Source organism: Myotis myotis, unplaced genomic scaffold (genome assembly GCF_014108235.1).
Source record: "Myotis myotis isolate mMyoMyo1 unplaced genomic scaffold, mMyoMyo1.p scaffold_m19_p_11, whole genome shotgun sequence".
NCBI classification, from domain to species: domain Eukaryota; kingdom Metazoa; phylum Chordata; class Mammalia; order Chiroptera; family Vespertilionidae; genus Myotis; species Myotis myotis.
The window spans coordinates 71,254,589-71,277,816 of NW_023416315.1; the positions used below are offsets into that span (position 1 = coordinate 71,254,589).

Here is a 23,228-nt window from a genome sequence, read left to right on the forward strand (position 1 = left end):
AACCACTATTTGCCAACAAATTGGACAAATTCCTAGAAACATATAATCTTCCAAAACTGAAACAGGAAGAATCAGAGAATCTGAATAGACAGATTACAACTAGTGAAATTGAAGCAGTATTCAAAAACTCAAAAAAACAAAAGTTCTGGACAGGATGGTTTCATAGGTGAATTTCACCAAACATTCGAAGAACACTAATCCTTTTGAAAGTATTCCCAGAAATACAAGAGAGAAGACTCTCAAGCTTATTTCATGAGGCCAGCATTATCCTAATTCCAAAACCAGATAAAGATACTACAAAAAAAGATTATAGGCCAATATCCCTGATGAACATAGATATAAAATTATCAATAAAATATTAGCAAACTGGATCCAGCAATACATTAAAAAGATTATTCACCATGATCAGTGGGATTTATTCTGGGGAGGCAAGGTTGGTACAGTATTGGCAAATCAATAAACATAATACACCAAATAAACAAAATGAAGGATACATCCAGATGATCAAATCAACAGATGCAGAAAAAGCATTTCATAAAATCCAGAACCCATCTATCATAAAAACTCTCAGCAAAGCCAAAACCGGTTTGGCTCAATGGATAGAGCGTCGGCCTGCGGACTGAAAGGTCCCAGGTTCGATTCCGGTCAAGGGCATGTACCTTGGCAGGTGCAGGAGGCAGCTGATCGATGTTTCTCTCTCATCGATGTTTCTAACTCTCTATCTCTCTCCCGTCCTCTCTGTAAAAAATCAATAAAATATAATAAAAAAAATACTCATGTTAACTAATTAAAAAAAAAAAAACTCTCAGCAAAATGGGAATAGAGGGAACATACCTCAATATAATAAAGACTGTATATGACAAATCCACAGTAATCAACATATTTAATGGGCAAAAATTACATGTGGTTCCCTTAAAATCAGGAATAAGACAGGTATGTCTACTTTCACCACTCTTATCAACAAGTACTGGAAGTCTTAGCCACAGCAATCAGACAAAAATAAGAAATCAAAAGCATCAAATTGAAAAGGAGGAAGTAAAACTGTCATTATTTATTTGCAGTTCACATGATACTATAAATAGAGCACCAAAAAATGACTAGAACTGATAAGTGAATTTAGTAAAATAGCAGGATAGAAAATAAATATTCAGAAATCAGTTGCAATTTTATACACCAATAATGAACTATCAGAAAGGGACACATAGAAAATGATCCCATTCACAATTGCTTCAAAAAGAATAAAATACCTATGGATAAATTTAACCAAGAATGTAAAAGACATGTACTTGGAAAATTAAAAGACATTGAGAAAGAAATTGAAGAAGATACAAATATGTAAGTGGAAGCATATACCATGTTCATGGATTGAAAGAATTAATATCATTAAAATGTCCACACTACCCAAAGCAATCTTTAGATGTAATGCAATAATTATCAAGATATCAATGGCATATTTCACAGAACTAGAACAAATATTCTAAACATTTATATGGAAACACAAATGACCCAGAATAGCAACAGCAATCTTGAAAAGAAGAACAAAGTTGGAGGATTCACACTATCTGATATCAAACTATACTACAAAGATACAATAATTATAACAGCATGGTACTGACATAAAAACAGACATATATATCAATGGAACAGAATGGAGAACCCAGAAATGTACACACGTCTTTATAGTCACTTAATATTTGTCAAAGGAGGCAAGAGCACACAATGGCATAAAGATAGTCTATTCAGAAAATAGTGTTGGAAAAAAATGGACAGATACATAAAAATATGAGACTAGACCACCTTCTTACACCATACACAAGAATAAACTCAAATGTATTAAAGACTGAAATGTTAGACTTGAAACCATAAAAACCCTAGAAGAAAACACAGGCAGTATTGGACATTTCTCCTAGCAATATTTTTTTCTGATGAAACACCTTGAGAAAGGGAAACAAAAGAAAAAGTAAACAAACGGAACTACATCAAACTAAAAAGATTTTGCACAGCAAATGCAACCATCAACAAAGTTAAACGACAACCCACTGAATGAGAGAACCTATTCACCAATGATACATATGATCAGGGGTTAATATCCGAAGTTTATAATGAACTTATAAACTACACATACACACACACACACACACACACACACACACACACACACACACAATCAATCAATCAATCAATCAATCAATCCAATTAAAAAATGAGCATAAAATCTGAATAGACACTTCTCCAAAGAGGACATATAAATGGCCCATAGATATATGAAAAGATGCTCAATGTCACTAATCATCCCAGAGATACAAATTAAAACCACAATGAGATATCACCTCACACCTGTCAGAACGGCTTTTGTCAATACATCAACAAACAAATTTTGGTGCGGTTGTGGAGAAAAGGGAATCCTGTGCACTGTTGGTGAGAATGTAGACTGATGCAGCTGCTATTGAAAGCAATATGAAGTTACCTCAAAAAATTAAAAATGGAACTACCTTATGACCCAGCGATCCACTTCTTGGAATACATTCAAAGAAACCCAGAACATTAATTTGAATGAATATATGAACCCCTATGTTCACAGCAGCACTAGTTACAATACCCAAGATTCAGAAGCAGCCCAAATGCCCATGAGTTGATGAGTGCTTAAAAAACTGTGGTACGTTTATACAATGGAATACTAACTCAGCTGTTAAAAAAAAAAAAAGTAAATCTTACCTTTTGCCGCAGCATGGATGGACCTGGAGAGCATTATGGTAAGTGAAATAAGCCAGTCAGAGAAATACAAGTATCATATTATTTCACTCATATGTAGAATCTAATGAACAAAATGAACTACCAAGCAGAATAGAAACAGACCCATAGACAGAGAGAGCTCTTTGGCAGCTGTTGGGAATGGAGGAATTTGGGGGCGGGAGGGGCTGAGTGGGGGTGTATAGAGATTGAGAAAAAAAGGAGAAAAACTCATTGACAGACACAACAGTGTGGGGATTACAAGGGGACACAGTGGTGGAGGAAGATATAGTTGGGATAAATGGTGATGGAAGGAGACTTGACTTGGGGTGGTGAACACACAATACAGTTACAGACTAAGTGTTATGGAATTGTTCACCTGAAACCTGTATAATTTTGTTTACCAGTGTCACACCAATAATTTTTTTAAAAAGAAAGAAAATAAAAGACATCAACTTTGCCTAGAGTAACTAAGTATAATTTTTTTCACTTCTGTTTATATGAAAGAATAAACATTATTTAGCTTTGTTAATTTTTATAAATATAATTCTACCTAAATATATAGATGATTTTCATGACTTTAATAGAAAAACATAGCTACCCCAATTATTTCATTTTAGACAAATGAATGTTTTAATACATATCTTTATTGTTTGTCTTAAAATCATTATTCCTATTTCTTATGTGTAACTCCTTTTACTAGGATTCTTTAATATTTTATGTCACTGGAAAGTAACTATATAAATAAAATATCTATTATTTTAATGTTTCCACGTGGTTAACAATATAGCTTATAATAATAGATATTTTACTTCTGAGACAAAACATCAAACACACTGCCAGGGGCAATGCTTATTTAGAGACAAATGCTTAATCCAGAGCCTGGGGCAAGGCATTCTGAGGACTGGGTTTTTTATTTCCTACCCTTGGCTTTTCAAAATGGTACTGGATATATTTTTCTTATGTAAATGCAAGCCAAATTTAACAGTATACCTATGTCAGTGCCTAAAAGGTCAAAACAGTAACTCAAAAGATAACTTATTTGGTGTCATCTTAGCTGAGTAATAATATGAAAAGCACAGCAAAACCAACTAATTTAGAAAAACATGTTAATTTAAAAGGCTGGGACATTTTACAAATTTATTCAAACTTTTATTAGGCATGAAAAGTTTTCTTTTGTCACCTATTTAAAAACTTTTTAAGTACTGGTAAGAGAAAATATTCAAGTTTATTTTGCCCCTACTAACTGCCAGAAACGGCTCAGGGTGCTTTATCCCATTTGAGAGCACTGACATCCTAACTCTGAGGAGTCTACAGTTCTCATTCCATTCAAGCTGGGAGAAGATATTTCACAACAACTTACAGTCCAAGAAAACTTGAGGTCATAATTACCATGGACACTTTTATATGGTTTAAGAAAACTCACATTTATTACCTATTTCAATAACAATTCTCTTGCTGTGTTTAGCTGTTATTCCCCATGGTTTTGGCAAAATGATGCAAAACTAAGTGATATGTATCATTAATCTCAATCCATGACCAGTCCCTTCAAAACTAATTTATTACATACATGTCCCTGACGTACATTTGACTAATAAGAAGTGATTGCTCAACAGTTTGAAAACAAGAGTAGCCAGTTAACAATGTATAGTTTGCAAGGCTTCAAACCACAGAGGATATATACATACAGAGAAATTCTAACCATTATCACAAACAGACCTATCCATAGCCACTTAAGTTTAAAGAGTGGTTAAGAACAGTATTCTCCCCTTATTACATAAGTTTCTTTACCATGATTAAAAAAGAAATCTCCATAAGTTTTCTGTATACTGGAGAGAATGAACTTTACCAGAGCTGAAAATAGTGAATCAGAAACCACAGTACATTAACCTTATTTTTCAACTGTGCCAATCATATGATATATGGGTTGAGAGTCATTTCATTACTCTGAATTCCCCTTTATTTCATTTTAAAATAAGAATGATGACACCTCACAATTATAATGGCAAACACATTTTTATTTATATTTTTACCAAATGTTCACTTTTTACTGCAAAGATTCTCTATAAATTGTTCCTCAAGTAAGGGTGTAGGAAGCCACATAATTAAATAGAGCTGATACCAAGTTATGGAACTCATAAACTTGAAAAGCAACTCTCTCTATCTCAGTTGTTGCTGAAAACAGCTCATCTACTTCTCAAGTTCTCCATGTTATTATCAGAGGTCAATTTTATTCCTGTTGTCCATAATATAAATGTCTGCCCTTCAATCACACAGATCATAAAGTATGGAGAGACGTCTTAGAACACTTCTGAAAATTAATGGAGAGCCCTTACCCTTTCATAGGTTGCCAGATAGGTGGTGGTGTCTGAGTAGAGTCCGAGGATATGTTCCAAGTTCACTCAATGCAGTGGCTTTGGTTTTAAGGGAAATGTCAATACTAACGATTATCTGAGGTATGCTTTCTCTTGTCTTTTTGTCTCTAAAGATACTTTGGTGACCAATTTGAGCATGAAAAGTAACTGCTGTATTTATACCTAAGTTGCCCCTGCTGATCTCAAAGTTTCCTGGCTTCTTCCTCCCCTCCTCACTCTTTTGCTATCCTGTGTGGTGATCTGGTGAGAGAATTGATTGCTGCCCACTCCCAGCTCCCCCAAAACTACATATGAGTTTCAAGTCTTATTACTGCAATAAAACTTATTTATGCTGGCTTTACTCAAACACACACACACACACACACAAACACACACAAACACACACACACATGTCCTTATGTCTACCAGTCTTTCCTGCTCTCTGGCCCTTGGTCTCCAGCTTTGATAGAAACCAAAGGAACATTATTTGGCAAATTGAAGGAAAAACAAATGGATCATTACCTAAAAATCTATTATGAAGACAAAATAAAAAGTACTCAACTAAACCTAATATAGTTAAGAGAAACAAGTGAATTTAGTGAATTCACTTTTGGCTAATTAACCTATAGCCATTTCTATATAAGCCTGTCTCTTCAAAAGTGATGTTAGCTAAAATCCTATATAGTGTAGTATGAAAATTGTCCCCTCTACCAGTTGTCTGGGAGTTGGCCCAGGTCAGCAGCCGGCACCTGCTAGGGACACTACCAGTGTACCAATTTCATGCATTGGGCCTGTAATCTATACTAATAAAAGGGTAGTATGCTAATTAGGGCAGAAATCTTCTGGACGTCCATTCAGACGTCCATCCGGACAAAGCCACAGTGGCTGCAAGGTCCAGAGCTCAGGCAGCCTTGGGCTCACGGCAGCCATGAGCCCTGGTGGCTGTGAGGCCCAGGGCTCATGGCAGCTGTGGGTTCACGGCAGCTATGGGCTCAAGCAGCTGTGGGCTCAGGCAGCTGCAAGGCCTAGGGCTCAGGCAGCCATGAGCCCTGGTGGCTGTGAGGCCCAGAGTTCAGGGCAGCCATGGATTCACGACAGCCATGGGATCAGGCAGCTGTGAGCCCTGGCTGCTGTGAGGCCTGGGGCTCATGGCAGCTATGGACTCACAGCAGCTGTGGGCTCAGATAGTTGTGAGCCCTGGTGGCTGCAAGGCCCGGGGCTCAGGCCTTGCAGCTGCCGCAGCCGGCAGTGGCAGCAACAGCAGGGTGATGGGGGCGGCACCTTCCCCTTATCAGTCCGGTTGCCTCCCACAGAGAGAGGCCAGACTGTGGCTGGCCTCCAGGGAGCAGGCCTAAGCCATCAGTAGGACATTCCCTGAGGGCTCCCGGACTGTGAGAGGGGCAGGCCGGGCTGAAGGACCCCCACCACTCAGTGCATGAATTTTCATGCACGGGGCCTCTAGTTTAATAGAAGATGACTGTAGTCAGGTTTACTTCATTTACATGGATAGCAATCCTCTCATCTGTTCCCCAGTACAGCATGTTTTGTATAATCCTCATTAAGGATTAGTTTATTATTTTCATGTTTTTCTTTCTGCCCACTTTTATCTTATCACCCAGATTTCCTCTGCTTGTTGAGCACAGAGAGACATCAGGAGAAAATCACAATTAAAAGCCTTCTATCCAAATAGCCTGGTATCTCCAAAGTTCCTAGGAAAATTATATTACACTTGTTCTATTTTCTTTGAAGGGGACAAGCATACAGATATTTATTTACAGAATTAAATTTTGTTTTGGCATTCAGAAATTGGAGTAGCCCCCACCTTAGCCATGGGGGATACTTCCAGGACCCTCAGTAGGTATTTTCTAAGACCCCTATATATACTATGTTTTGTCCTATATGTATACAGTATACTTCTGATAAAGTTTAATTTATAAATTAGGTACACTAAGAGAGTAACAACAATAACGAATAATAAAGTGGAATCAGTATAACAATATACTGCAATACAAGTTATGTGAATGGGGTCTGTCTCTCTCTCACTCTCTCTGATAACTGATCTGATAACTGAGCCGGCTACTAAGTGACTAATGGGGGAACGGTCAAGGAGTGCACACAGCATGGGTCCTCTGACAAGGGGATGCTTCACACTCTGGGGTAAACTTTGGCCATTGTGAGATTTCATCATGCTACTCAAATGGCATGCAATTTATAACTTATGAATTGGAACTTTGGAAAACTGAAACCATGGGTAGCACAACTATGAATAAGAGGTGACTACTATGCCCATAATCATTTTCTATTCTCAGTTTTCTTAACTGCTTTTTAATAAGTCCTCTCGTTGTTCAGCACAAAATCTGTTGATAGTCACTTTATATAATGTCCTATTATAGTTATTTGAACATTTAGATATATCTATCTTTATTCCCTTATCTTTGCTATTCTGATAGTGATAATAGCCATAATAGTAATCTTTTTTAGGTCCTTTTAAGCTTAATTATATCAATCATAACATGTTTTGGGGGTTCTCTAACTAATTTCATAATAATCAGTTGTTTTTCCTTATTTCCAGGAGTCACATTTCAAAAGCAAATTTCAAGAATGTATTAATTATTCATTTCATTCAAAAAAGGTTCACAATTTTTCATATCACATTTCAATTTTCAAATTAAGGTGATAACATTATAAAACATACTATTTCAGAGGGAAGTTGCCAGAACGATGATGATACTCAAAACCCAGCAGGAATCTCAGAACAGAGGTTAGTCATCGGGGCCACTGTCTTTAAATGTACAAAAAGCTATTTATATAGAAGAGGGGTTCAATTCCTTCTGGTTGCTGTCAATGTAGAGAACTAAAACAAGTGACAAGAAGGAAGATTTTAGTCAATATAAACGAAGGATTTTCTGGAAGCAAAACCTATCCAAAGATGCCAGAAATGTCTTATGAACAAGAAGTTCCTGCATTTTGAGGTGTGCAAGGATAAGATGGACAACCACTAGTCAAATTTTGGAGGAATAAGAACATCACAAAGTGTCAGACTTAAAACCTTTAAGATACCACTAGTCCTTACTCATTTAATTATTCTAAATAAGGGTGAGAAAAACCTTCATATGATTCACAAAAACCATAAAAAGATAAAGCAAAAAATAAAACAAATTCAGTAAGATATACACTGAGTGGCCAGATTATTATGACCACCTGACGTTTGTAGGCAAATTAGCTATAATTTCTTTCTGAAGTTGCTAGAGGGCCAGATCATTATAAATATCCGAATAGCACAACATACCTAAGTATCGTTGCTGATCAAGTTCATCCTATCATGTTGATGGCGTAACCCAGTGGAGATGGCTTCTTCCAACAAGACAATGCGCCATGCCACGGTGCTCGTATTGTGCAGGAGTGGTTTCAAGAACATGAGGGAGACTTTACCTTGCTTAGGTGACCTCCACAATCACCAGATCTCAATTTAATTGAGCATTTGTGGGATGAAGTTAAAAGAGCCATCAGGCAGCTGGTTCCACAACCATCAAATTTCACAGAACTGGACAGTGCTATTCATCAGGCATGGTGTCAGATTCCTCGCATCACCTTTCAAACATCTTGTGGAGTCAATGCCAAGAAGAATCGCCACAGTATTGAAGGCAAAAGGCGGCCCAACGAAGTACTGATGGGGTGGTCATAATAATGTGGCCACTCAGTGTGTGTGTGTGTGTGTGTGTGTGTATTTCAAAAATATGAGCCTGGTGTTTATCTGAGGAAATCTGATAAACTAGAACAATGTAGTGATGTAAATGTATTTAATTTGTATCTGTTATTTTCTAGAAATGAAGTTATATGTTATATGCTTATAAATAAATGGACAAGGGATAAAAACCATTTAATTCTTATTCAATTAACCAATAATAATAATGAATGGTAATAAAAATGAAAAGATTGTAAGATACTAATGAAAGAAGTGGCCTTAGCCATTAAGATACAATCGGAGCCAATTCTTTTTTTTAATTTAAATATATTTCTCACAAGAATGGCACATTAGCACTGTCCTTCTGATGTGATAAGAATACATACATCTGTTAACCAATGTCACCCCAATAAATTTAATAAAAATAAAAAAGAATATATATATGATCCATATCATGCTAGGTAATAGGGATAAGGGCTCTCAGAACTGTTATCAAGTGTCCACTGAAGAAATATCTATTCACTACAGAGAGGATGTTTCCTTGGGCTTCATCATCTCCATTGTAGCTTCCAGATCTTTATGATTTGCCCAATATCCTTCATTCCAGCACCATACCATCATAGACTCCTTTAAGACCAACGTCAAACGGCCCAGGTCTCCCGGGCCCAGGCCACCCCTGGAATTCTGTGGCAAACATCTCTTTGGTATGCTGCTGTCTTGCCACCCTCGGGGACTGACATAGCATCATATTATCAAAAGCAAGCAGCAGGGGTACCTTAGCAAATGACACTTGATACAACTAACAACCTCACAAAATACATGCTTTCTCCCCAAATGATACCTAATCCCCTAGGGAGCAAAGGAAACCCCTAGATCACTTAAACATGTATGGAATGATTCTGCAGGCCAGACACAAAGGAAATCAAATGGGTGATGTTTACTTCACTCTGCCATACACAAAGAAGGGAGTAATCCTGAAACCTGGAACCAGATCTACCCTGGCTCTTCCCTGCCTTTGAATGGTGTCACTTCTCTGCTTCCACTTGCCTGGGCCTTAGTTCATTTTCCAAAAGGGAGGAAAGATGGCAGAGAGAAAGTGGAAGGGGAGGTTTAGGGGAGGGGTGGGGTAGGGATGATGACCTGTAAGATGTCAGGGCCAGCCTGGCAAGGTTGAGCTGGGCTGAGGCAGGGAGGTGGGAATTGAGAAAAGAAAGAAAGACAGGAAAGCGGGATCGGGAGGACCCCAGTTCTCAAAGAACTGAAGCAAGTTTATTAGCCACACAATCTTATTTATACACAACACACTGAATAGGAGGTCTGTCAAGAGGAATGTATTCTTTGTTCCTCTTAATCTCTAAGGGAGAGACACAGCAGAAGGACAAGTTCTCAGTACAGCATATCTCAGTAAATAGTTACAGACTTCTTGGTGAGCTATGAAAGGCTGTCCTTATTCTACAAAGGTTGCTCTCATTCTACTAATAATCGCCATCCAAACAAGTCTGGGAAAGCTGTGTGGGTAAGGGTCCCAGCCTTGCTAGGCCCTTCAGGTGCAAGGACCTTGCCAGCTTACATCTGGCCCCCAACAGTAAGATAAAACAAAAATAATACGAAAATGCAAACACAAGATTTACTATTAAAATATTGTTAACATTAGAAGGTAGCTGGAAATACATGCTGACAGACAATGATACACACCCCAGGGACAGGAGTGGTGAGAGACTGTGGCAGAGGCCACCAGTTTAGACTAAGAGTCCTTTCAATGGACTGCCAAAAGGATGGGATCTGCTGCATCAGCTCTGAGCATTCTCTGAGGGTGACACTGCAGGCAGGGCAGGCCTGGAGACCCACAGGCCCGCCCAAGGCCTGCTTGAAGCATACAAACATGTAGGACACATTCTTGTCTTCTCACAGCAGCGGGAGGTGCAGGGTGAACTCCAGGGGCTCTGGGTCTGCAGCCATCACAATGAACTCAGAGATGCCTCTGTTGAGGGTTTTGATGGCCTCACTGGCTCCTTTCCAAAGTGGGTTGTAGCTACATAACTGCTGAACGAGGTCCAGCCGTCTCTTGGTGACTAGACAGTGACCTAAAACCATGCTAATTGTCTAAGTGTGTAAATTCCTTAATCTGACTAAAGGGGGTCCTTAAATTAAAGACTTCAGTCAAATTGCAGAGTGCAGATGGCTAAGCGATGAGCACGGAACTCAGTGCTCTGGATAGGTCTGCCCAGCGTGAAGCTGAAAAGCTTGCCTTCACTATGGATAATCAACGCCTGATATTTTTACCTATAACAAAAATAGCTTTGACTACTCACTATGAAGCATTACATTATCTAGCACAGGTACTGGCCCAGGCAAGGAGCTATGTAAGTGTGCCATGAGATCCCTATTATTATTTCTGGAAATATGTGGAGTAAAAATCAGTCAATAATATGTGGGAGGCAGATATTATTATTCCCGTTCACAGGTAAGAAATGCGAAACTCAGAGAATGAACGACTCCACCAAGGTCACACCACGGAGACTGAACAGAAATGAGCATAGAATTACCTGACTCTATTGTGCTGCACTTTTCATTGCACCACGCTCCCTTCCTATATGCGTTCCATAATCTTTATCTACAGCATAACTTGTAACAAAATAACATTATTATATAGTAACAGGGTTAGACTATGACATAGTTTAAACATATAACTATTATTTGTTTTCTTATCCTCTTGTGTACATGTTATCAGAGAAAAGCGTGCATCATCTCCCCCCGTTGGTAGTGGGAGTGGGGTTCTTGGGGTACTGCCCCATGGGGACCTCTGGAAGAAGCATTTCCAGAGGTCCCCATGGGAGGATGAGATATGGTAAAAAGCTTTATTTCCAGGGAATTATACCCCTGGGTTTCCAAAGTCCCATTTCCCTTAGTCCAGTCATAGAAGAAGCATAGCTGGGGTTTCAGTAGAACTAAAATCAGAGCCAGTGTCCAGAGTTTCCTTTCCATGTTGGAGCCGGGTCCAGTCCAGCCTCAGGCTAGTTACAGTCCATTAGTTCATGGTGTGTGGTGTCCACATGGCCATGGGCCATGTGGGAGAAAACAGGGAAGCAGGAGCAAAAAGCCCAGAGTCCCAAGATAGCCAAGTCCCAAGATGGCCAAGAGGGTATAAGAGAGCGAATTCCTTTGTTTAGGGAGTTCAGTATCCCAAATCTTCTCCAGGCGTGCAGTAGCCCCCGTTCCGGCCAATGACCTCTGTTCCCAGGTGTGACTGACAAGTATGTATCTTACCTATGTCATCTCAACTTTACTGACAAGCGTCTATCTCCCATTTGTCCCCTCCCCCCAGTGTTTTGCAGGGAACATGCCTATAATGTCTGGCCTTCCCTTTGCTCCTTTCCTGTTACTAATTAGTTAATTACAACTGTATCATACATTTTAAAAGTACTTGAACAAAAAGTTTAGGGCTTGTTTAGTACTTCCAAGCAAGAATTTTCTTACAATATGAAAAAAAAAGAAACTACCTTTAATTCAAACTGACAGGTAATTTTTCTTAACAGCCTAGAATGATGAAAGTAGCATTTTATGCTCAGGCTCTTGAGACTATAAACAAAATAAGAATTATGTGTTTGAACCTAAAATTATGAACTATGAATTCAAAATTTATTAGCATAGACCTAAAAGCCATTTAAAAGATTGAAAATGTTGCAGTTTTCACTAGCTTTCAGATCCTTTCTAGCATGAAATTGACAAGTCCATTAAAGCCATAATCTATGTCTGCAGAGAGAGTTCAGGCAGGATCCTGCCTAACAAACTATGCCTAATGCCTGGAAGCAAGAGGAGGGTCCCTGAACTAGAGAACGAGAAAAATCCAATATGTGTAATTTACACACCACCCAATGTCCCTAGGAAATCTATTTTTCTTAAGTTTGGAGACATGTAGGTGCATCTACAATGATTTATTTTTCTAATTGCTGTGGTATATTTGGGGATGATGTCACAAAATTCATTTGTCCACATTCCTTCCAAATTCACTGAGATTTCTGTACCTGGTTCTGGTACAGCTTTAGGTAAAATGAGGTAAAATCTCTCATTCCCACCTGCTATATATCTCTCCAGATTGTGGCTCCCTTGTCAGCTATGTCAGGGTGACCATCATGGCTTAGCAAAAGATGCTCAGGTTGTAACACACTCAGCTGCAATGACTAGACCACTCCCCTTCCCGGACAGTGACACTCTTCATGGTCATCTGGAGATCTGGCATTTACCTGATCATATTTTACCTCATTCTCTTGTCTCCTGCTCTCAAGAGTTGTGCGTGTCTCTATTCAGCCTTGATTCATACTCTAGAGCCAGAAAATTTTCTCCTATAAAATATTCATTAAGTTGTGGAAGAAAATTGTCCGTTATGTTTTTATTCTCTCAAAAAACAATCGAGGGAAGCTTCTTCTCCCTGAAGAATTTAATCACCTTTCTTCTAAAGATACATCGTTTGCAACAGCCACAAATCTCCAATTTATTCTGAAATATTATGAAATCCTAGAAAGACCATTGTACTTAAATCAGAATATGTGACCTTGAATCCAGCCTCTGTTGCTTAGTTTGGTAAAGTCTCTGTGAGTCTGGGTTTTTGTGCACTGTTAGGCATGAAAACATTATCTACTTTAGAGCCATTGTCATGATAAATTCAAACAAATTGTGCAAAAACTAGTACGCAAAATGTGTGAATTTTCTGGCTAGAGATAAAATTTTCCCACTAAAGCTGTAGAGTTTAAGGCCTCAGGGTTCCAACTGTATTGCAGACGTTCATAAAACAAAAATTATTATCCAGAGAAGTGAGAGCCAATCTGATAACAGAAGGTGGCAAAAATCTCTGTGTAAATTAAATGTTGCTACTAACAGAACTTTACTTATTAAAAATATTAGGAAAAAACCTCAGGAGTATTATTACCACCTAGATTTTTTTTTAAGTCTAGGAGATTTATTTTCAAAAGTCCATATTTTATATTTTATTAGTGAGAAATAAAAACTCAAAATCCACAGTAATCAATAACTTAAGTATGGACTTACAGCTGTGGGTCAGAGGGAACAGAAATTTAATTAGAAAAATTTACTTTCGTAGCTCTTTCTCCCTCCACTTTGCCCCACAATTTCCTTACTAACATCCCTTATAATTAGTTCTTGTTGGATATGTGATAGCATAAGTCAGATCTAATTTTTGATGATGAATTAACTATATATTTTAAGTACAGAAGTATAATGCCCTTGATATTGAGAGAAGTCTGCCTTGTCCTTTAAAAAAAAGATAAAGTTTCCTACAATTAAGCCACTAAGGAAAACTGGTGAAAAAGAGAGTTTGGTGACTAATTTGTCTGCTCTATATTCACAGAGCTCCTGTGCAAAATGATGGTAAATATTGCTGAGCTAAGTGGCCACAGGGTTGTTATTGCTAGATACATAGGTATTTGTTTTTGTATTTCTATAACACTGTAAAGAAAGAAAATCTTTTTTCCATTAAAAAAAAAAAAAAAAAAACTAGATGGGGCCATTCTGAGTCTACCTCTATCAATCCTCAAAGAAGTTATGGCTCTTAAGAGTGGCCTATTGAATGGGCACTAAAGGCCAAATTTAAATAATGGAAGAACTTGCTCAGGAATCTTTTAGGGCACTCATGTGTTTATAAAATAAATATGAAGGGGACATGTTCTCATTACTAATGCAAACTGTTTTTCTCCTGAGGAGTTATCTTCTGAAGATGTCCAGGTCACTAAAAAGACACAGCAAGCTGGATGCATACTTGAGCTCAAATTAAAAAGATGCCAGCTAAAGTTTCCAGATGTAAACGCCTTTTGAAATTGGCAAGAGAGACCTAGAGCCAGAAATCATAAGGTAATATGGAATAAAGAAAACTGGGACATACAGCCAATACAGACTTTGTCCTGTCATCATCCTGTTCTCTCCAGCCAGTAGGCTCCCCCTTGAGGGTCCCAGTATATTGAACACCCAGAACAAAGCAAGTTACCATTAATCCACCTGAACTGAAGTTTTCCTTCAAACTTAAAAATAATTGTTGCTTTCCTCCCTAAAGAAATTTGATAGTGCCTTTGCTTACTAATGCTATGGGTAGAATTATATCTATCACTTACCTGTCAAACCATACAGAGAGAGCTATACAAGTGGTTAGCACTTAACTTTGACTGTTACTTTCAACTTATAGTCACTTTACTTTAGCAGCTATTCACCATGAATAATACTAATAATTGTCCTTGTTTCTATTTTTCTTAACATGTGTTGTTTTATAATGAATGTCTGGGTATTCTATTTCCTCTCATCCAATGAGAAGTGCATATGATTATATGTAGTTACTAGTTTTCTGTACTTACCTCATGTGCTATGCCTTATTTTGCAGTTTTATACATATTTTTCTATTGAAGAATATAAATATAACCATAAGGAAGCATGCAATCACAGTTTTCTTATCTTCTTTTTAAAAAAAATATTTTATTGCCAAAGCCGGTTTGGCTCAGTGGATAGAGTGTCGGCCTGCGGACTGAAGGGTCCCGGGTTCGATTCCGGTCAAGGGCATGTACCTTGGTTGCGGGCACATCCCCGGTAGGGGGTTGTGCAGGAGGCAGCTGATCGATGTTTCTCTCTCATCGATGTTTCTAACTCTCTATCTCTCTCCTTTCCTCTCTGTAAAAAATCAATAAAATATATTTAAAAAATATATATATATATATATATTATTGATTTTTTTTTACAGAGAGGAAGGGAGAGGGATAGAGAGCCAGAAACATCGATGTAAAAAAATCAATAAAATATATTTAAAAATATATATATACATATATATTTTATTGATTTTTTTTTTACAGAGAGGAAGGGAGAGGGATAGAGAGCCAGAAACATCGATGAGAGAGAAACATCGATCAGCTGCCTCCTGCACAACCCCCTACCGGGGATGTGCCCACAACCAAGGCACATGGCCTTGACCGGAATCAAACCCGGGACCCTTCAGTCCGCAGGCCGACGCTCTATCCACTGAGCCAAACCGGTTAGGGCAAGTTTTCTTATCTTTAAGAGAACTGAAATGCCTGTAATTTACTTTTAGCGAACCTTTGAGTTGGAGTACTAATTTTATTATTTCTGTCCATATCGTAACTTTTACATTCTATTTCATCCCTATTAAAATATTTATCAAGGGCATTAGTTTAGACCTATTTTCTTTTCCTATTAAAGCTCTGTTAGGGATGTTGGTAAGTTGTGCTCCATATCTTTGCTAATGCTTCAAAGATAGATTTGACCCATTTGGCCCTCAGTATAAAGTGAGTTCTTCCTCTCAGAGATCAGGATTTGGAAAACACATTTTTTTAAATTTTAAGTTTCCCGGATAGTCTCCTTCAGAGATGTATCCTGTGTAGCAGTCTCAGTCCACATGTCGGTCCACCTAATAAAATGTGGCATAGCAAAGCAAATCACAAGCATATACAATTAGAAAATTTATCAAATGTAAGACACAACATTTTCTTTTCGAAATATGTAAAGCTCAGCTCTAAAAAGTTAATATCTACTTTAAGGATATTTTAAAATAACAGAAACCAATTTTGTTTGGTAATGTGGCAGGATTGGGAGGTGGGAAAGGATGACCAAGAAATCTACCAAACTTAATCCAGTTGAATAACCAAGTTGTTCAAATATAGGTAACTGGAGACAATACTTTCTGTTTTCCTAAGGAGCACTTCCTAGAACTTCCCAGGATCTGGAAAAGACCTCTTACTACACTCATAGACTCGAGGAGGCAGGAAAGAGCACAATGACAGATGTGTTGTACTTTTCCCTCTGGTCTGGCAAGCAGGTAAGCAGGCCCTGAGCAGCGGTGCAGGAGCTGCTGCTAGGCTGGCTTGCCACACTTCCACAAATTGGCTGGCAAGGAGATAACTAGTCCAAGTCGATTTAGACAGTTTATTGCTTATTGCACAGCAAGCAGCATGCGCTTCATGTCTGCATTAGATCCCTTTGCTATTATCAAGTCCACAGGGTGACAAAGAGGCAGGTCCAGGTAGATATTGCACACACAGTGAATCTGTTTCACAGTTGGGAACACTGGATTTAGGAAATGCCCAATCTGCCATCCTGCTTCCACCTAGCTGTAGGTTCAGGACTACCCAAGGCCTAAAATGCCTGACTAGGTTAGGTTTACAACTTATTTTTTTATGACCCTGGCTGGGTTCTCAGAGGTTAGAGCACCAGCCTGCACACTGAGGGTCTCAGATTCAATTCCTAGTCAAGGGTGTAATCTGGGCTACAGGGTTGATCCCAGTCCCTGGTCGGGGCATATGAGAGATAACCAATTGATGTTTCTCTCTCAATCGATGTTTCTCTCTCTCCCCTTTCCGGCTTCCTTCCACTCTCTCTGAAAAAAATCAATTGAAAAAATATCAATTAAAAACAACTTATTTTCCTGCCCTAATCCTGGTATGCCTAGGGAAAACCTCTGAATAACTTTAATCAAACGGTTCAAATAAGCTGCTATATGTAAATTACCCACATATGGTAAGTACCCTAGCATGCTCTTCAACACCAATAAGTTTTGTTTCCTCCTTTCTCATGATAGTTTTGTCTTTCCAAATTTGGTTGCCCTCCAGTTTCCCCTGTAAAGAGAAGGAAAACAAACAAAACACCTGGAAGCCTACCTAACTCCCGGTCCATTTGGTGGGTATCTCACTCTTACAAGCCCCACAGACTTATCTCCCAGTCTCTGCTACCTGGAATCCTGCTATAACTCAGATATCTCCCAAGTTCAAACCATCATCATATAGGTCACTCAGCCACTGCTTCTTTCCCCCATGACACCTCTTACCACCCTACAGCCTTGGACTAGCTCTAATGTGACACTAACATCAACCAAGTGTGAACACAGATTGCATCTCATGCTTGGATACAGTGATTTAGATTCCTGACCATTTTATAGGGGACTTTACTGCAGGATTAAAGACTTTCCCCAACCCCATCTACATCCCTGTCCTATTTATTTTTTCTCTCCTTGCCAAGTTATAGCATATACCGTTGGTGCTAAAGTTTTATGAACTCTAAAGTGGGAAAGAACATGTTCTATTATTTTTATATCTCCTATAAGTTTCCTTCATTCATTGACAATATTCCTAGTAAGGATTTTTTTATAATCCTTTCAGGAAACAGGTGTAGGATTTCTGCTCCAGTATTACTAATTAAACTCCTATTGGACCAACTTTATTTTTCAATATGGCGCAGTGGCAGACTACCATAGCACACCATGTGTAAACTATATGGTAGAATATCTTCTTGAATTTCCTCATATACTTAGCCACTTTTCTTATTTGGTTAGCCAGTGCCTCAGAGACGTGATGAAACAGAGGAAAGAACAGAAAGAAAATAATCCTTTTATTTTAAAATTTCCAGGCTTTAGAGACCATTATAAAGACTTTGGCTTTTACTCAGAGTGGGACAGGAAGTCAGAGGAGATCCACAAGAGATCTCTCTGGAAGTTGTGTTCAGAATAAACTGAAGGCAAGGCTTGAGTGGAAACAGGGAGGCTGTTGGAGAGAATGCTATAACCCAGGTGATTGGTGGTGGGAGTTGGACCAGGGAGACAATATGCAGTGTATTCTGCATATATTTCAGGACAGTAACCTATTAGTGAAATAAAAAAGTCTAATTAGAGGCCAGGAAGGTTGTCAAGACAATGCAAGTTTAGACAGATGGGCGTGGGATGCTCTAGCTGCCTTCAACCTTAGCATCTGAAACTTCTCAGGCATTTTTTCAAGAACTTTGTCTAATAAACAACTTCTTTAACCTTAACCAGCTACCTGACTCTATGATAATTAAATGAACTGCTATTGCAAACTCCATTTGGACACAACTGCACAAATGAATAATGTATGTGTGTATACATGCTGGACTGTGTTGTACTGACTCTATGGTAGAAATTCCAAGGTTTTCCTCATATGGCAATGATATGCTTCAGGGAGAAAGGGTCCTTGATCTGGGATCTGAAGATGAGATAATATACGAAGAGATGAAAGGAAGGACAGGCTTTCTAGGTGAACTCAATAAGGAGACCAAAGCCTCAGAGGCACATGCCCATAGTAGTTTCATGAGACTCTGACACCCTCTCTGAGTCCCAAATCTGCTCTGTCTTGAGATGAGTGATCTTCAGTGACATGAGCGCTCCCTCTAAGAGAGTATAATTTGGAAGATGGGTAGTTTGTAAGAGAATATCTGTCAAAGACCCCAATTAAACTATGGGTTCAGATTATTTATGAGATGGTTCAATAAATGAGAATTTAAAGTGAGAACATTTTCTTTCTAATGGCAAGAAAGGGTGCTTCAGTTGTTTAGCTAGAGTATTATTCCACAAGCCAGGGAAGGAGAGCATCGTCTGCTGTTTTTCAGGAAACTCCTCAGTGTGGGACACTCTGCGAGGCTCTCTACACTGTTACTTTGTTTAATCTCAATGAACAAGTTAGGAAGTGGGTATTTCCCCCCTCATTTTACAGATGAGAAAACCGAGTCTCCGTAAGATCATGTAATTTGTCCAAAATGTGAAACTTGGACTCACACACAGGTCTGCCTGTACACTTTCAAACTGCTAATGCTTTTCCACCAGTCCTTTTTTCCTAAAAGCCCTTTATTTGAGGGGTTTTTTCCCTCCTATTTCGCATATATAGATGTATATATGAAATGTGTACTGATGAATATAGATAAGTAGATACAAATTAATTTGCTTCTTACAAAGAAAACAGGTAAGTGATCTGTAATCTAAAGTACAGAGGATTGCAGATCATTGCTTCCTTCGACCCTAACCTCAGGTGGGGCATTTTTTTTTACTATTCTTAGTGACAACTGGAGTTTACAAAACACTTAGTCCTATAACAGCATATAAAAATGTTTATTGAATTTCATTGTTTATCACCCATTATTTTGTTTTACTACATATTGTAAGTTTTACATGAGTTATTTGACATCACTAATTATAATACAATTCTTTAGAAGGCTCTGCTTCACACTGTGGTTGACAAGAGTATATAAGAGTAAAGAAAGGCAAGGCCTGAACACAGTTTAATTTCAGAAAACACCTGAAAAAGGAATGTGGTAACCAGCATTACCACAAACTTCTCCAAGACAGTTTCTTCTGAAAACTATATAAGTTTCTTGATTCCTCTATGCACAGCTGCAACTGACCCTGAAGTACGTACCATTGTCCCTAGGAGAGCCCTCTGAAACAGGACTGCCATCTCTAGAAATACCCATAGCCACAAACTACCACTTAGGCATTTTTCCCACCTAGTTGTCTTTTACTTTTCACCTCCTTCATAAATGCCTTCTCACTCACTGTTCTTTCTACACTTAGGTTTGTTTCCCAAAGCCTTTACTATCACCTATCCTTTTTAAGCTCCAAGTGATATATGATTTACTTCTGCTCAAATTTCCATTTTGTAATCTGGTCTCCATTAGTATGTTCAGCCTTAAGGCAACCACAAAATCATATGTTCATTCTTCCCACATATTTTGTAAATAATGGCATTTTGGTTGATCACTTCTGTGACCTGGCTTCCCACATCTAAAGCCCTCCAAATGCCAAGTCTCATGCTCAGACACTCTCATATTTTAAATACGTGCAGCAGTTCTGTAAATGCAATGACTGCTTTCTCCCACTGTTAAACGTTTGCATTAAATATCTTACCCCTTTTCCATATTTTCATAGAAAAACACCTACAAAATCTAGCCTTCCAGCATTTAGGTATCTTTCTGTTTTTCATATTATTTTGTATTACTATTATAGCTATATTATAATGTTCTATCATTGCTTCCTTTCAGAACAAAATGTAATCCTGGCTGGATTAACATTACAATTCAATGTCACTAACATTATTTTCCTTGTTTCAGGGAAAATCTTTTCTAAGATAGTCCAAGAATAAATTTTCCATATTCTAAACACAATGTGATTTTCAAATAAATTTATCTACTCTGTGAGTTATCCTTTCAATCTCTAAACTGTTCTTTCAGAGCAAATATGTTTAATTAAAACGTGTACATGAATGTTTATATCAGCACTATTTAAAATTAGCCCAAATTGGAAAACTAACTATACTACAGTGAGTGAATTAATAAACTGTGGTACATTCATCCAAAGGAATTCATCACTAAAAATATTGAACTACTGCCATACACAACAACTTGATCCTCCAGAGCATTTTGTGGGGTGAAAGAAATAAGTCTCAGTAGGTTACATGCCATATGATTCCATTAGCATGACATTCTGGAAAAAAAAAAATTAGAACAGGGGAAAAAATCAGTGATTGCCAGGGGTTGTGGGTAGGAGGCAGGATCTGATTTAAAGAGTCAACAATGGCCCTAGCTCAGTGGTTCTCAACCTGTGGGTCTCGACCCCTTTGGGGGTCGAACGATCCTTTCACAGGGGTCGCCTAAATACATCCTGCATATCAGATATTTACATTACGATTCACAACAGTAGCAAAATTACAATTATGAAGTAGCAACGAAAATAATTTTATGGTTGGGGGGTCATAACAACATGAGGAATTGTATTAAAGGGTCGTGGCATTAGGAAGGTTGAGAACCACTGAGGGCCTAACTCAGTGATGGTGAACCTATCACACGCGTGTCAGAGGTGACATGCGAACTCATTTTTTTGGTTGATTTTTCTTTGTTAAATGCCATTTAAATATATAAAATAAATATCAAAAATATAAATCTTTGTTTTACTATGGTTGCAAATATCAAAAAATTTCTATATGTGACATGGCACCAGAGTTAAGTTAGGGTTTTTTCAAAATGCTGACACGCTGAGCTCAAAAGGTTCGCCATCACTCGCCTAGCTGGTTTGGCTCAATGGATAGAATGTCAGCCTGTGGACTGAAGGGTCCCAGGTTCGATTCTGGTCAGGGCACACGCCCAGGTTCCGGGCTCTATCCCCAGTAGAGGGCTGCAGGGGAAGCTGAGCAATGATTCTCTCTCATCATTGATGTTTCTATCTCTCTCTCCCTCTCTCTTCCTCTCTGAAATCAGAAATATACATATATATATATATATATATATATATATATATTTTTTTTTTTTTTTTAAAGAGTCAACAACAGAATCATCTGCCATATTGCAATTGTTCTATATCAAGGTGATATGTGAAAAATCGATGCATGTGTTAAAACTAACAGAACTCTGTGCCAAAAAAACAGTGAATACTACTGTATGTAATTTTTTAATAGAGTAAGACACTAAAAGCTGACAGAAAATCAACTTTGAACTTTGACTCCATTCACAATCATCCATCAGCCACACCTCATAGTTTTCTCCACATGGTAATAAACCCCAAGAAAGAATCCACTGCCCTGTGAACCAACTAAACAATTTATACTGACAATTGAAATTATGCTTAAATTAATTACCAGAAGTTATTCCAATTGAAAAACAAATGCATGTATATATATATATATATATATATATATATATATATATATATATATGCCTAAGAAACCAAATGACCAGTCGCTATAATGCGCACTGATCACCAGGGGCAGACGCTCAACGCAGGAGTTGCCTCCTGGTGGTCAGCGTGCTCCCACAGTGGGAGTGCCACTCAGTTGACTGACAGGTACCAGACGCCGCGCTCATGGCTGGCCAGTGCAGCTGCCGCCATGCGAGCCTCTCCTGCCTCCACACAGTGCTACTGAGCAGCCGGCGGTGGTGGCAGGTGTGGTGGGTGCAGTGGAGCCAGGATGAGCGGGAGTGGCATGGCTCCCAGGCTCGGGCTCCTCCCCAGCCGCCTGCCACTTTGCGCACCACTACATTGAGGGGTCCCGGATTGCAAGAGGGTGCAGGCCAGGCTGGGGGACCCCACTGGTGCACAAATCCGTGCACTGGGCCTCTAGTAATCATAGAATAATGATAATATAATATTCAAATTAGAGTGCTCGGTTGGGCAGCACATATACTGAAATTGGAACCATACGGAGAGGATTGGCCTGGTCCTTGCGCAAATTAGAAACAATATAAATGCTTGACTTATTTAAGGAAGTATCCACACAAATCATTCTTTTTTCCCTCAAGTCTTTGGCCTTCCACTGGCCAACTTACAGCTGTGTATCTTTTACTCACTTCTCTTACTCAGCCTATTTCATTTGGATTTATTTCCCATGTGCATATTCCAAAATTTAATCATCTTTATGTATATTATTTCATTCCACTAAATTGCAAACTCATTAGAAAATAAATGGTATCTTAAATTCCTTTTGTATCTCCCAAGTTATCTAATTCATTGCTGGGAACACCAAGAGAGCCTAGTAAATACTTGCTATTTGATTATTTCTTGTATTTTTTTTTTCAGTTACTAGCTAATCCAGAGCACTTTTAAACCCTGTCCCCAGACTGAATCTTTTTTCTCCTCAGAACACAGATTTGCCACCTTTTCTTTTTTAAACTTAAATTTT

The 23,228-nt window shown here is 38.4% G+C and overlaps 1 pseudogene; it reads left to right on the top strand.

Annotated features, from left to right (window-relative positions):
- Positions 1–22,708: 22,708 nt before the first annotated feature.
- On the top strand, positions 22,709–22,809 carry LOC118666665 (annotated as a pseudogene).
- Positions 22,810–23,228: the final 419 nt, after the last annotated feature.